The 16186-nt window shown below is 49.0% G+C and overlaps 1 protein-coding gene across 8 annotated transcripts in view; it reads left to right on the forward strand.

Moving 5' to 3' along the window:
* Positions 1 to 4146: 4146 nt before the first annotated feature.
* Positions 4147 to 16186, forward strand: part of TSPAN11 (tetraspanin 11) — a 70412-nt gene continuing 58372 nt past the window's right edge. For 6 of the 8 annotated variants that reach the window (XR_012420113.1, XR_010579346.2, XM_065523980.2 and 3 more), the window contains exon 1: positions 4147 to 4503. The gene's annotated coding sequence lies outside the window, so the exon portion shown is untranslated. Of the gene's footprint in view, positions 4504 to 4638; positions 4712 to 16186 lie in introns of those variants that run through there. The other 2 variants (XM_065523981.2, XM_074006547.1) reach the window with 1 other exon arrangement.

Raw genomic sequence — 16186 nt, forward strand, 5'->3', positions numbered from 1 at the left:
AAGTAGCTTCATTTCCTTGCAACCCTCCTAGGCAGTGACTAGAACTTCTTTTGAAAGATAAGCGTACGCTCAGAGGACGGAGAAAAGCAAGTTTTACACTTCCTGACCTATGAGGGTTTACTGTACAACCTGAATGCCAGGTTAACGTGCCATATATTCTAGGGATGCCAACAATAACAGAACATTCTCCTCACTGTCGTGTGTGTGTGTGTGTGTGTGTGCGTGCGCGTGTGTGTGTAGCCACCCACAAAACAAAAGATGGTATTTTCTATGACTCCATTTCTAGGAATGGATATAGATACTGTTGTTGGGTAGAGAGGCTATCAGGCCCTGTGCTGGCATGGAGCAGGGTCTCACAAGATCTACACTATATCACCCAGTTACAACAGATGTAGGTCATTTCAGATCACAAACAAGGAAGTCTAAGTTGGTTTTTTGGGGGTTTTTTTCCTAAATTTCTAAAGGAGTCTCTACAAACTCCATTACTACTGCATCCATTGACAGATCTCCCTATCAGACACAAAGGCAGGGAAATGGTGCCAGAGCATGGCCTAAAAGCAGAAGCTGCCAGCACCCCGCTGGGGACAGAAGATAAGCTACAGGCCTGAATATGGGGCCGTCTTAGTCAATTTGTGTTGCTATAAAGGAATATCTGAGGCTGGGTAGTTTATAAAGAAAAGGACTTTCTTTGGCTCATGGTTCTACTGGCTGTACAGGAAGCATGGTGATAACATCTGCTTCTGACAAGGGCCTCAGGAAGCTTCCACTCATGGGGGTTGGTGAAGGGGAGCCGCATATGCAGATCACAAGTTGGGAGAGGTGGCAGAGAGTGTGGAGGAGGTGCCAGGCTCTTTTCAACAACCAGTTATCACAGGAACTAACAGCAATAACTCACTCTTGCAAGAATGGCACCAAGCCATTCATGAGGGATCCACCCCCATGACTCGAACACCTCCTACCAGGCCCCACCTCCAACACTGGGGAGTAAATTTCAACATGAGACTTGGAGGGGACAAACAAACCATATCCAAACGATAGTGGAGGCATAGGTCTCCAGATCTGGGATCCAAACTCTCCTTTGGGGGATTTCACTTAGCCCCTTCCATTTTTTTTTTTTCCAAATAAGGGATTACCCTCCCCATTTTGCTAATGCAGGAAATACAGGACCCAGACTTAGCCACATCCTAGTGTTTGTGACTCAACCAACGCTCCATGCTCATGGGAAGCTGCTAAAATGGGAGCCTGCACAAACAGGAGTTGTCCTGTTCATTCTCACAGCACCATCCATTCTATCTCTGGAGTACCCAGCCTGGTAGAGAATCCTCCCTCCTCATACAACCACAGAATAAGAATCAAAATGGAATACTTCCAACTCCTATCTCATCTTCCTCATATCTTTTCCAGTCCAAGCTGAATTCCCATCTCTGTTTTCCTAGATGGTAGATTCTCAATCTTCCCCCTCGCCTTCTTCAAGTATGTTTTGTGAAATAAGATGGAATAGGTTAGGATCTTGTTAGCGGTGCAATGCTGGTAGGAGAAGAGGTCCATTCGTTCAAAAAAGGTGAGGACAAAAGAAAGCCAAAATCAAAAGTCTAGGAATTAGAATTCTAGGCCCGTGTGTTCTGATATGGTAGCCGCTACCCCCGTGCGGTTACTGAGCACTCGAGATGTGCCACATGCAACTGAAGGGCTGGATTCTCTATTTCATTTAATTTTAATTAACATAAATTTAAAAATCGATCATTTGATTCTATTGTTGGAAAGCATAATTATGTATGTGGCAACGTAGGCTTGTAAATCTATTTCCTCAACCATAAATGTTATGAAATCTAAATACACATTGAATATTTCCAATGAAAATGTAGTGTCTGAATGTAAATGTGCAATACACATAAAATATAACCAGAGTTGGAAGACTTAGTAGGAAAAAATGTAAAATATCTTATCATTGATTTTTCATATTGACACACGTTGAAATGATATTTTAGATATACTGTGTTAAATAAAATATATCATTACAATTACTTCCACCTGTTTCTTTATATTCATTTTTAAACGTGGCTCACGGAAAATTTTTAACGACATATTATATTTCCATCGGTTCTCCACTGTAGACGTTTAATGTTACTGGGGATACTACTAGAGAGGGAATACCCTAGCCCAGAGCTTCATTCATCACTCACCCTCTCCTACTGCTAAAAAAGTCACTCTAGGCGTTTTCCAACCCTCTCTTTCCTCATTGCTGTTTCAATGTTATTAACTTTGGTGAATACTGACTTCCCCTCACCCTTACCCTCTTCCAGCATTCCTCCCCTCCTTGGGCCTACTCCACTCTTCTTTCTTACTTCTGGCTTTTGAAAATCCATCTTCTACTACGAATAAGCTTCCCCTTCACTCCCCATTCCCCAGGCTCTTTCCTTCACACCACCTTCTCTGAGTTTTTCTGACCATCCCTGTCTGTTTAAACGGCTCCCTCAGAGGCCAAAGGGAGCGGCGTCGGGGCCTGTGCTCATTCAGGCCTCCCTCCCATTGTCGCTGCTTGACCTCTCAGTCCCACCTTTTCTTTGTTTCCCACGCCCTTTCTCAGTGTCCCTGTACCTCCGAATGGATTTCTAGGAAACAGACTCTGCACAGAGATGGAGGTGGTATGCGGGAGGTCTCCTGGGAGGTACTCTTGGGAACAACACCTTGAGAGAGTGAGGGAAACAGGATTCGGCAGAGAATGAACTTGAACTGTGCCGCTTTCCACAGAGGCCTCGGCGGATCCTTTGGGAAGTTATGGAGCTGGGGTGGCCCTTCAGGGCCCTCCATAATGGAAGCAAAGAGGTGAACCTTTGTATCTCCCCATCAACCAATTGGATCCGAGATACAGATGCACCCCCAAGGAGTGGCAACCCGGTTTATAAAACCCACCACTCAAATAGGTATCTTGAACTAACCCAGCGATCTCCTAATTTCTAAATCTAAACCAGTTTTTTTGGGGCGCCCTCCTCCTTGGTGTCCCTGCAACCCGGGCCCCCACTGAACGTCCCTCTTCTCCTGAGTCCTGTCACCCTGCACAGTCCTGACCCTCCCTCATGGTTTCTCCTGATGGTTTCCGTTCCTCTCATGGGCTCCTTCTAGGTAGACCTAGGTTCTGTCTTCAGCCCTGTTCTCTCTACCTTTTCTACCCTCTCCCTCCACCTCCAACTTCTTTCCAGATGATTCCAAAATTCACAGCCTCTCCTGTGAACTCCAGAATCACCTTTCCAATTGCATTTGCTGGATATCTGCCCCTGGAAGAAGGTGGCCTGCTTCTCCAATCCAACTTGCCCCACACTAAACCCAGTCACATCACTCCAGGTGCTCCTCCAGACTTCCACAATGTTACAGCCCCAGTGTGCGCCTCCTGCACCACACACTCTGTAGACTCTCCTTTGCTGCAGCTTCCGCATTCATCCCCCAGTTAAAGTCTTATCTCACCGGACTATTGGAATCATCTCCTTCCCGGGTGGCCCCTCTGCGAAGCCCCTCTCAGCAGTCAGCTGGGGTATTTAGAACGCTGGTGCTCCCGGTGCAGTGGCTTTGTCAGCGTTCCCTGCCTCCAGTGGCTTCCCTGGCCTAGCAACCTGGTAAATGGGTAATCTTCCTCACTGCAGCTAAGTTTCAAAAGAACACGGTTGGATAAGCACAAGGCCCTGGTTACTTTGGGAAATACATAATCCATGCCCCACTGTTAGGGCCGGTCCCGTTAGGGCCAGCTTTGCACCTTCACAAGAGCTCAGCGGGAACAGATGGACTCTACTCTCTGCTCTTCCTTTTTGCTTCTGATTAGAGAGACCTTGATTCTCCCCGGGGCCCAGGAAATGTAAAGCTGATGCTCCACAGGACTCTGACAGGGACAGGGCAGTGATGGGGGGTGGTGAGGAAGGGGGATGGTGAGGAAGGGGGATGGATAGGCTCTCTCTTATCAGACAAGCTTGTCCGTAGAGTCCCTGGAAACCCCCAAAGGCCAACCTCTCCCAGGGGCCGACAAACGTAGAGGGCAGGGGGACATAAGCGGGGAGCTGCGGAGGGCGGGAGTTTGAAAGTCGCTCCACCGCCCCCTAGTCGATTCTTTTGCCCCGCCCCCCGCAGGGATACCCCCGGCAACCGCACAGCTGCCTCGGACTCTGACTTAATTCCCTCCGCGTGCTCTGAATCGCAGAGAGGCAAACTCCCAAACAAAGAGCCGGCAGCTAGCGTGCGGGGCTCCTGGGCGCGTCCTGCCGGCTGGGCTGGGAGAGCCGGCGCCGGGGCGTCGCGGCGGAGCGCGGGGCGGGGCGGCGAGGGGGAGACGCTAAAGCCGGCAGGAAGCCTCCGTGGGCGCGGGGGCGCGGGCCGTGCTGCCCGCAAGCTGACCTTCCCGGGCTGGGAGGGAAGAGCGTTGGCTGCGGGTGGTGGGCGGCTGGGCGGCCCCGGGAGCCACCGCTCTCCGCCTCTCTAGGCGCAGCTCCCGTCGCCGCGTCCGGAGCCCCTGACCGGGTAAGTGCAGAAGCGCGCCTGGGAAGTGGGGGCGCCAAGGGAGAGGCTGGGGGTCTGGGAGAGGCGCCTCCACCTCCGCTGCCAGCCCCGCCCGCAGTCCCGAGCTAGACTGTTCCAAGCTTCCCCCGGGCGGGCAGAGGGAAGCCGGCTGGCGGTGAGGAGTGGAGGAGGCAGGAATGCCTGGGACACTCGCGGGGCATGTGAGCAGGTATTGGTGTCTGCACGGAGCACGCAGCACGGCGTCCATAACTACGCGCCTGAGTCTGCGGGAGAGAACTCTGGGCCTCTGAGGGCCTCGTGCTGTCCAGCGTGCCCGGGGCATGTCTGTTCCTCTTGAAAATGTCATTCTTTGTCCACCCTGAGTTCGAGTAGCTGCCTCTTGTGCGTACACCAAGATGACAGACCCAGAGTCGCCTTAGCAAGATGCAGACAGGCCTTGGCAGCATACCCCATGCAACGCAGGGGTTGCTAAGTGCTGGCAGCTGCTGTATCTGGTACACATTGCTTTCAGAGGGCCTGTGCAGGGATGTCCCCGTGTTCTGGGCCCGTCTGTGTATTTGTGACAACATGGCTGTGTAGGCCCTGTCACTTGTGTTTTCGTGCCCGTCCTTGCACGTGCAGTTGGGCGACTCCATGTGGAAAGAAGGCATGGAAGGTTCTGGGGTGTATCCTTTTCACCAGCGTTATGTGCAGTGTGCACATGTGTGAACGGGCTGGAAAGTATGAAAGGGAGGCAGCTCAGTTGGGGTTGGTGGGACAGCATCTTAACTTGAGTCTAAGCTGCTGTGTGTGCAGGAGGAATAAGTGTTCCAGAGGTTTCCAGTTCCTAGCAAGTATTGTGAGGTGAGTGTGGGGATGGGGGGTGAAGAGAAGAGGCGGCTTATGGAAAAACTCCTAAGTGCACTGTGGAGCATAGGGTGTGTGCAGGAGAGCGTGAAGAAGAGAATGATGGTGGTGTTAGTCAAAAGTGGATGATCTGTGTTCGATTTGTGGGCAGCTGGATTGTAGTGGAAAGCAGCAGTTAGAGGCTGGAGACAGGTTTGAATCAGAACTTAATGGTTGTCACTGTGTCAGTAGCATTGTTCCCTGGACAGATAGGTCATCTGGGGCTCAGTTGCTTTGTGCGCAAAATGGGACTAATAACCGCTGGCCCCACCTGTCTCCCAAGGGACTGGAGGCTCCAATTAATGCCTGGAAATGCTTTAAGACTCCTAGGGTGAGGGGGCACTACTGGCCCACAGGGGCCAAGTTGGTGGTCTGGCAAGTGCTTAGGTGGTCCAGAGCCGTTTGGTTTGTGGGTACCAGAGGGAGGCATTTGTGTGCTCCTTCCCACGATATTCAGCATAATAGGAATTTTACACCCACCTTTGGACTCGTGTGTAAAATATGTACAGGCCTGTGTGATTCCCCGTAGTTCTTGTGTGAGTGCCTGCTACAGAACAAGAGGCAAACTGGCTTTGATATCTTTAGGTCTCCCTAGAGCACCTTGACTTTCCAGAGAGCCCTCTTTCAGATGAGCCCAGGACGTTTATAACCACCAACTTGCTTTTCTCTTTATGCCACCAAATGAAGCGGTAAGGAGCACCCTTCACAGTTTGCAGCCAGGGAGATAGGAGATGAAGAAGCTTTCCCAGCTAAGGTCACAGGTCTGGAGTGTCCACCACCGAGTTCTGTCTCTTGGGTTATAGTGCTTTCAGACCCAAGGCCAACCCTGGACTGGGCTGAGGAAGGAGGGAGGCATCAAAAGTCATGCACAGACGGCAGCGAATTCCAGGATGTAGTTGGGTGGTTTGTCCAGCCTCGAATGTCACCTGTCACTGAGACTTTTTTGCATGTGGTTGCTGTTTAGTAGTGTTTGTAAAAGGAAAGATCCTTGGGTGGGAGATGCCGGCAACCCAGGTCAGGTCCTGGCTCAGCTCCCTGCCTGGGGAAGGTCACATCAGCTCTCTGGTTCTGCTTCCTCTTTGGTCCAAATCAGGGCATCTTTCCAGATTATCATTCTGATTTCAACTGTGTTTTGCTTCCTCAGAGAGACCTTTCTGATCCCCCATCCAAAGTAGCCACCTCCCAGCCATGATCACATCATTGTTCCTTCCTAGCACTTGCAACCTGTCTGAACTTAGCTTTGCCACATCCTACTCCATGTGAGCTCACCAAAAGCGGGGCTGCCTTTGTGCTGTTACCTGCTGGCTCCACCTGGAACACAGTAGGTGCTCAAGAGATATTATTGTTTGTGAACGAGTGAGTGAATCAATTAGGAAGGGGCTGTGCATGTGTGTTTTTCAACTTGTACTCCTGGGAGCTTTGGAAGGGAAGAGCAGGCTCCATTGGCAGGGCCCCAGTTCCCTCACACCAGCAGCTCGGGGTCCATCTAAGTTACATGTCAGCTTCCAGATAGGATCTCCTTTGAAGTAAAGGCTCTCTCGCTAAAATAAAACTAAAAAACTGTTGCACCAGAAGACTTAGAGGAGTCTTTTCAACTCCAAGTAGAAATAATAGTACCGCAACTGGAAGAAATCTGCACTTGACCCTCAACGAGGATTATAGGCAGGATTCAGAGGTACAAAGTGCTTGTTCCACATACCATTTCTGCTTAGCCATGGAATTCATCCTATGGCTATTTTTATACTACTGGTTTAATTTCCTGAATTTTGGTCAGAGTTAATATGGAAATGATTTTGCTTACAACACAGCAGCAAGGGCTATGTGAGAACTCTAACCCATCTATATCTGAGACAGGCACTAGACGGAGGACACCAAACATCTGCAAGGTGGACAAGCTGTGCACAGATATTTGAGAGCTACCTATCTAGGGTGACTCTGTCTGTCATCATCCTCTATCGGGGGTATTCCCAGGCATACTTGCCCAGACGTGCCTCACCCCCAGTAGATGCCCACTCAGCATTGTTTTTCTTGAGTAGTTGACAGTGCTGAGGAACTCTGGTCTCTGAGTGATTACTGAGCGTAGAGGACAGCCACGTCACGAAACCTGGCTATATTTACACGTGATGACCCTGGCCTGTATTTACAGCAGCCATGCTTCCTGGGCTTTCCAAGCTCTCCTCCATGTAAAACAGTCTCTTGTGTTGCCTTTTCCTAGAAATACACTTGGAAGTGGCAGCACAGCTGCTGTGTCCAACACCGTGCCTGGGTTCAGGGCACAGAATCTAGATTTACCACCCTTTTCTAAGCCCCATAGGAGGAGCATTAATGACCGTGCCCGTGATAGAGGAGGTGGTGGTGTTCAGTTTGGTTGGTTTAGGTGGGTTGTTGAGGAGGGAGACTGTGGAGAGAAGTGGAGAGAAGGGTCGGGAGTAGAGAACTAGACCCTCTGTTCATTCCTTTTGATGCTGTCTTTGCTTCCCTTTTGATGATGCCCTGCTCCGGCTGACTCTGGTGGGTTTCTGGGTTCAAAGGTTTATACTCGCAAGATGGCACTCCACAGGGTAGAGGAAATTGGGGAGGGGGCAGCAGATATACGCTATACGTGTATGTTTTCCAAGTGCCTGCTGTGAGCTTTGAACTTCCAGGCCCTGAGACATGCAATAAGGACCTAGCCGCTGACCTCAGAGCACTCGTTGTTGAGGACATTAAACTCATTCCCAGGAAGGGATGAGAAAACAGCTGAGTGCAGACTAAGTGGCACTCACCCAAGCCCCAGCTGGAGCTCCGAGAAGGAAAGGTGTGCAGAGAGGGCAGGCAGAGGCAGCCAGCAGCAAGGGTGGCAGGAGAGCCCAGCTCTAGGGCCAGATGGTTCAGGCACAGATCCTGGCTCTGCCCCTTCCTCTCCGTGTGAACTTCTGTGTGTTATGTTAAGCTTCAATTTCCTCATCTGTAAATCGAGGAAATGACCTCAACTCCTAGCAGGGTGCATGGATGCCTGCCTAAGCTGAGCTCAGAAGAGAGGTACAGAGCACCCAGGTGTCTGATGACCACAATGAAGGAGTTTGAAAAAGGGCTCATGGCGAGGAGGGGCGTTGAAGGGTGGTGACGACTGTGGGACCTTGTCTAATGCTGGTCTCCCCTGTAGTAGTCACAATGTAGTGGCATCGTGCTCGGTAGGCCCCAGGCCAGTCAAGCACTCCCTTTCTCCCTGGGATGCTTTTCCAACTGGCCATGCGACTTCCACTCACAACTATGGAGAGGGAAGTAGCTGCGTCCCTCTCTCACTGCCCTGCACAATGTACAAGCACTCGTACAAGCACGTGGCCCTGCTTAGAGGCTTAAGGATTTTTGCTGTAAAATATCAAGAATTGAGGATGTTACAGAGGTTCAGGAAATGAGAATTGCTCTGATGGTTCCCTGGTCTGTTTTGAAAGGGAGTAGAGGACCCTCCTTGATGGTGGTATGGGATAAATCCCCCAGCGGTTCTCAGCCCTGTCCTGGCTTAGGCATTCTTTTTTTTTTTTTTTTTAATATGTACTTCGTGTTTTGAAAGGGTTTGTCAGCCAAACTTCAATATAAATGAGAATATATTTCTCTATCTTAAAAAGATTAATAATCAAAGACCGTATAACTGATAGTTTGATTCCTTTCTGCTTGATATATATCAGTTTAGGTCATTTGCTAGCAGATTCTAGTGTGTTTAAAAAGCCCAGAAGAAAAAAGGACAAAGGACAGAAGCAGACTGGTGTTGTCTGGTTTGTCCGAGGTCTGGCACAGTTAGCAAACATTTAATCACATAGCTGGTGTGGTAGCTTGACTGAAGCCTTTTTGTCAGGTAGAAATTCAAGTTTCTATGAGCGTTCTTGAAATGCAGTAAAGAGATTTCTCTCCCAGAGCTGCCTTTTGTAGATAAGCACTAGGGTTTTGATAGTTGGAAACCACGGTCCTATGCTGTGCTTTTAGAATTGGAGTCCTAGGCTCATGCCTGTAATCCCAGTGCTTTGGGAGGTCAAGGTGGTCAGATCACCTGACGTCAGGAGTTCAAGACCAGCCTGGCCAACATGGTGAAACCCCATCTCTATTAAAAATACAAAAATTAGCTGTATGTGGTGGTAGGTGCCTGTAATCCCAGGTACTCGGGAAGCTGAGGAAGGAAAATCGTTTGAACCTGGGAGATGGAGGTTGCAGTGAGCCAAGATCGTGCCACTGCACTCCAGCCTAGGCGACAGAGTGAGACTCTTTCTAAAAAAAAAAAAAAATTAGAGTCCTCATCCTATCCTACTTGAGAATAAAATTATGTTTATTAACTTTTTATCCCTAGCAACTAGTGCAAAGCTTGGCAAACAGTAAGAATTCAATAAACGTTCATTGAATGGACATTTTAGGAAGGTGCTTATCAGTCATCACCGAGACTGTGCCTCAGGGAGACGTTCCTCAACCAGAGCCAGATAGGTAATTTGTGGGACCCAGTGCCAAATGAAAACATGGAACCCTAGCTCAAATGCAGGAAAAGATACCATTAAAGGTATATTTATACCTTTATAAATATAAGCCTTTTCCTTTTTTCCGTGGTCTTTCTCTCAACTTGTCATGTGGTATTTTTATTTACTATTTAATGATATTTTAAGTAAAGAAAAATTAAATTTTTAAATTATTAGCATGAATTTTCCTGTTCATCCTTAATATTGTGCAATGCCACTTTAAAAGACTGAGCATATAACGCGTGTAGAATCATCAAACTACACAATTCCGATTTCATAGCTCATACATGCACATGCATTTTGTTCTTACCGGAGCAGTGGCATTGCTGCTCTCAACTACTCATCAATGCACTCAGCATCGCTAACTCAACTGTTTTTATTCCTCTAGCAGCATCCCTGGGGCTCACTAGGTCTCTGCGACTGTGCTGGGCATATGGTCCTTCTCTTGAGAGTTGATAATTCAGGCCTTGTCTGTGCCTACCCAAAAAAGGAGGAAGGGTTGGACATCAGTGGTTCATACCCTGTTTGCGTGAGAGTGTCACAAACTCCTTTGGAGATCTACTAAAACCTATGGAACCGCAGCACATAGATGGTAAAAATGTTTTATACAATTTCAGGAGCCCCCAAGTTATAACTCCATGGAAGGAATTGTCTTTTAGGCTTACTGCTACGCTGTGGTATCCTGTTCCAGAGACAAGATAGGGACTATTTTGAAAGCAAATGAGAAATTGTTCAAATCCTTCTGTCTGGGAAAGGAGATGAGATGTCATTTGGCTTTTGAAATTCAATTCCTGATGCCTAGAAGGGAATGACACTGCCTTTCTGATTCCCAGTGGACAGGTTGTAAATGTCCTTAAGCGTGAAATGACGTGGTCCACGATGAAGGCTTTTGTGAGAGAGCTTCTCTTTCCGCCCCACAGGCTGGACTCTCCTCCGGCCTGGCTGACCCCGGCCAGAGCCGCAGGATGACAAACTGCCACCATCCTGTTGCTGGGCTGCAGCTGCTGCTCTAGTGGGGAGAGGCAGCTGCACATCCAACCAACACTGACGGAATTCAGGCACAGGCTGGGGCATCACGGTCACTCTCTGGGTGATCCTTGCCCTCTAATTTCACCGGGCAGAGGAGGACACTGGCTCAGATAGGTTAGGTGACCTGCCCAGGGTCCCCCAGCCAGTAAGAGTGACATTAATCTTCCCTCCATGTATGTGACAGCCCAACCCCCAAATCAGGAGGACACTGGCTCAGGTAGGTTAGGTGACCTGCCCAAGGTCCTGTAGCCAGTAAGACATTCATCTTCTCTCCATGTATGTGACAGCCCAACCCGTAAACCAAACATCGAGAACCAGGCTCATGTTTATGTTCCCCTTTCCAGCTCCCTCCTCTCAGCACTGGGGATGGGAGAAGGGAGGAAAGCTGCCCGCTACCTCTGTCCGGGATAGTGCAGGAGCCTCTGCACTGACCTCTCCCTGAAGCTCATGGGTGTCCTTTGCAGCATCCAACCAGTCATTGCCCATCCAGTTCTCAGAAATTGTCGGGTCAAGCAAACAGTGGCTGCAGCTGTAGTGGCTGCAGCTGTGGACCTGGGACAGGCTGCTCTGGGGACCTTCTCCAGTGGAAGACACAGCAGTGTTGTTGAGGCCACTGTGTCTTAGACTCTGGGTCCCCTGTGTCAAGCCTGATGGTGAGCTCTTGATTCAGATTGAGTTGAGATCATTGTTGATTTGGGGCCTGGAATGCCTCCCATGTCCTCTAGACAGCCATGAGGGGCCATGTCCTATACTCCTTCCCTTCACACCTACACACAGCAGTGAACACACACCAGGGCCCCCATGAATAGAGATGCCTATGGACCTTTAGCGCCAATCTCAGTCCTAAATCCAAACCTGGGAGTCCCCAGAACCTGGAGGTGTCATTCACTTTGGCCCGGCTCTCTGGGGGACTGTGGATGCGGGCTCTCAGAGTCATGATTACCCAGCTCCCTGGCCGCCTCAAATTTCTGCAAGGCACTAGCCCCCAGCTGTTGGGTGGGCCAGGCCCAGGTGGACGGGGGTGACTGGGAAGATGCACTTCAGATGTTTCTGTCTTGGCTTCATGCCTGAGGGGCAGAGCAGAGCCAACCACAGAGGACTCCTGCTCTGCACCTGCTGGAATTGCAGCCATGTGTGCCTTGTTGTGGTCACATGGACTCAGATCCCAAGGCCTGGGTACAGGCTCCAGAGAATCCATCCAGGCTCAGCTTCTCTGGCATCTTAGTCCATTTTCACACTGCTGATAAAGACATACCTGAGACTGGGAAGGAAAAGAGGTTTAATTGGACTTATAGTTCCATATGGCTGGGGAGGCTTAACACACCCCTTCAACAAAAGAGATCCTGCTTTATCTGCCTTATATACTGAGGTTCTACATCAAGCTTGTCAAACCTACGGCCTGCACGTGGCCCAGGACAGCTTTGAATGCAGCCCAACACAAATTAGGAAACTTAAAATATTATGAGAGGTTTTTTTGCAATTTTTTTCTTTTAGCTCGTTAGCTATCATTAGTGTTAGGGTATTTTATGCATGGCCCAAGACAATTATTCTTCTTCCAATGTGGCCCAGGGAAGCCAAAGCATTGGATACCCCTGCTCTACATAAAAATTTATTTGAAAGAATCTACTACTACCATAACTTTCTCAGAATACAAGTAAAGAAACTCAAGTCACAGAGAGGGTCAGTGACTTGCCTGAGGTGCTGGCAAGTAGAGAGGGACCTCCTAAACCTAAGACCTCTGCCTCTGAAACCTAGGCCTCTGCCTGTCCCCACCCCCATCTGTGTGCCATTGCCTTTATAAACACAACACAGCTGTCAACAGATTCCCCTCACATCACTTTGGCAACTCCCCTTTCTTTGGTCATCATGGGAAGCAAGGACTCCCTCAGCCCCTGTCCCTCTCCTATGATCCGAGAGCATACACTCTCCCCAGCCAAATTCCCCTTGTGCCAAGCACTGGTCTTCCCTGCAGGGAGGTGAGCAAGCAGCTCCCACGCAGACAGGGCGTCATACAACATGTCTCCATGGGGTGAAGAAAAGAGCAGCTCTTCTCCACAGAAATCATACATGCATTCAGTCAAGAAGACTGGGGAAATTATCACAGAGATCATTCTCTGAGTGTGGGAAAAAGTATAGACTGTATCCTTCACTATAATTAAGCTCAGCTTCAAGGGAGTAGTAAGTATATTAGCCAATGCATTGTTCTCTCTCTCTCCCTCTCTTTTTTTTTTTTTGTTTGGGAGGTGGAGTTTCACTCTTGTCTCCCAGGCTGGAGTGCAATGGCGTGATCTTAGCTCACTGCAACCTCCACCTACTGGGTTCAAGCGATTCTCCTGCCTCAGCCTCCCAAGTAGCTGGGATTACAGGCACCCGCCAACATGCCTGGCTAATTTTTGTATTTTTAGTAGAGACAGGTTTTCACATGTTGGCCAGGCTGGTCTTGAACTCCTGACCTTAGGTGATCTGCCCACCTCAGCCTTCCAAAGTGCTGGGATTATAGGCATGAGCCACCACACCTGACTGCGTTGTTCTTTTGGGAAAGTATTTTTGCAACCCGTTATGTGAAAGTTAAAACCCTGTGCTCTTAGTGCCAAGAGGCAGTGATTTTCCTGCATGGGCTTAGGGTCACCAGCAGCCTCCTCCACTCCCCTAGCTGGATCCATTGGTGCAGTTAGGCAGCCTGGGTCAGCTGCCATGGACTGACCATAGGCCAGGCTGGACAGCCCTTGACTGTCCTAGGTGACATAGTCTCTGCCATGGTCTTGCAGAATCACGGGAAATCAATTAACAGATGCCCAATTATCCCTACAGAGAAGTCGTTTTAGAACTCATCTAAATGGATGCTTGTTCCCTAACGCCAGCTCTGGTTTATAACCTGCTGAACCATTTAGGTTTCTTTAATTTAACCTCATAAGTGGTGGGTGACTCTTAAGTCTCATTCCCTGGATCAGAAAGCCCAGTGGTGCCCTATTGCTTACAAAATAAAATCCTGAAATCTTGAGCCTGGCACATACCTTCTCTGTTACCTTCTTTGCTTAATTCCTGCTCTTCCTTCAAAACCCTTGCCCACAGCTCCCTCCTCAGCACTCCTGTACACATTTTTCTCCCTGAACTGCATACATTGTGCTACAGTGATGTTGATGTGTCCATTTCCCCAGCTGTGAGCTCTTTGAGGTCAGGGACAGCTTCATTCATTCTCTTTTCTTCATTCTTTGTCTTTGGGAATCTCCAGCATCTGGCACATCGTGTGCCACATACGAGGCCTCAGATGTTCAATGAATTAATAATTAACTGGTTAATTTCAAGGGAGAAAACAGATACCTGAACCACCAAGCACACCCCTACAATGATAAATGAGGAGGGCAGCCTCAGGCAGGGCAGCATCAGGGAGAAGAGTGGAGTGGTGGGTTCGCAAGATGTTCATTGAGAAGAGCTGCAGAAAGGAATGGCTTGGTGTTGGGGTGGGAAGTGGTAACACTGAGAAAAAGGAGTGAGCACTGCGTAGGTGGATGGAGTGTCACAGATTAGGAATACAAGATGGATGGGTTGCAGTGGGAAGATACTGACTTAGTTCTGGGCATGCTGGATGTTAGGGGGCCTGTGGTCATGGGCATGAGCCTGGAGCCCAGCAGGCTTTGAGAGTCATCAGCTTGTTGGAGATGGGTGGAGTTTGGCATGAATGGGGGTAGCAAAGAGGAGACAAGAGGCAAAGCACAAAATGTTCCCATCTCACCCTGGAGGGAATGCCAGCCTTAAAGCTGTAAACCAGGAAGAGGACCAGTCGATGAGGCCAAGGAAGAGTGGACAGTTTCGGAGACTTGGTTATGATGTTCAGATCAAGGCAAATTGGAAACTTGGAGAAGAATACAATGAGAATGGTAACATGAAACCAGCAGTGGGGGAAGAAGGCTTCAAAAGAAGGTGTGACCAACTTTTCAAATTCAGCAGAGATGAAGCAGGAGGAGATAGGAAAAGCCACCTTTGGCTCTGGCAATTAGAAGTGACTTTGGGATGAGTGGGTAGTGGAGGAGGTCAGACAGTGGTGGGGTGCAGGATGAATGGATGAAGAAGTGAGTCTTCAGAGGAAGAAAGCTCTGGCAATAACTTAAGAGGGAAAGAGGATCTAGGGAAGTGTGACTTGAGAAAGTCTGGTCAAAGTATGCATGGTCATTAGGTTGAACTGTTGCATCTTAACAGCTGAGATTGTGTCCTGGCTCACTATACTAGTCTTATTCAGGACTAATTTGTTGCTTCTAGAAGTGGAGCTAGAGCAGTATTTTTTTGAGGGGACGGGGGTAGTGGAGCAGGGACATTTGTACGAAGACTCTGACCCCCAGCTATAAAAGTCAATTAAAACAAAGGCTGAGCTGCATGTCAGAAACCCAACAGGACTGCGGCTTAAAGAACAAAGAAGCTTCTTTTTCTCTCATATAACAGTCCAGGCTAGGCAAGCTGTTCTGCTCCACACAGTCACACAGGGAGCCAGGTTCCTGCCCTTGTTTCTCTGCCATCCCTAAGGGTAGTGCGTGGTCTCAAAGTGTGGTACCTAGACCAGCAGCATCAGCCTCACCTGGAAACTTGTTAGAAATGCAGAGTCTCAGGCATCACCCCAGACTTACTCAGAATCTCTAGTAGGGGAGCACTGTAGTTTTGAAAGCCCTCCAGGTGATTCTAATGTACCCTTGATTTTTGAGAACCACCACTCTGAGGTGCTGTCCTTGTCTGCATGGTTGAAGCTGATTTCAGACACATCTGTGGCAAGGGAAAGACTGGAAGGGGAAAGATTGTGGCAGTATGCATGGGCAGTATTTTAAGGTCCAGGGGTGGAGTGCTACTTCCACTCATCCATTCTCAAGAATACTATATGGCCAGAGCTAGCTGCTAGACCGGCTGGGGAATGCAGTCACTTGTTAGGTGGCCACATACCCAGCTACGACTCCATTTTAATGGAAGAAGGGGAGAAAAATCTTCCGGGAGACCATTAGTAGTCTTGGCTCCCTTATGAATCAAACTTAAGTTTAATGCCACATCCCATCCTCTAGAAGGAAAAGAAAATATCTACCTACAGATCACTACAGCTTATCTGTTTAAAGAGATCCATGGGGGTCTTTTATTGGGTGTACCACCCCCCAAATGTCTGTCCACCCTCACTGGACGTGAGCAACCCAGCCCTTAGACACCTGCCTCAACTGCTCACCCACTATATACTGTGCTGCCCAGTCCCTGGTTGGTAACTTCCAATAAACATCAGGATTTCCCCAGCTGACCCCATCAAAAGGAAGGCACCC

Source organism: Macaca fascicularis, chromosome 11 (assembly GCF_037993035.2).
Source record: "Macaca fascicularis isolate 582-1 chromosome 11, T2T-MFA8v1.1".
Lineage (NCBI taxonomy): Eukaryota > Metazoa > Chordata > Mammalia > Primates > Cercopithecidae > Macaca > Macaca fascicularis.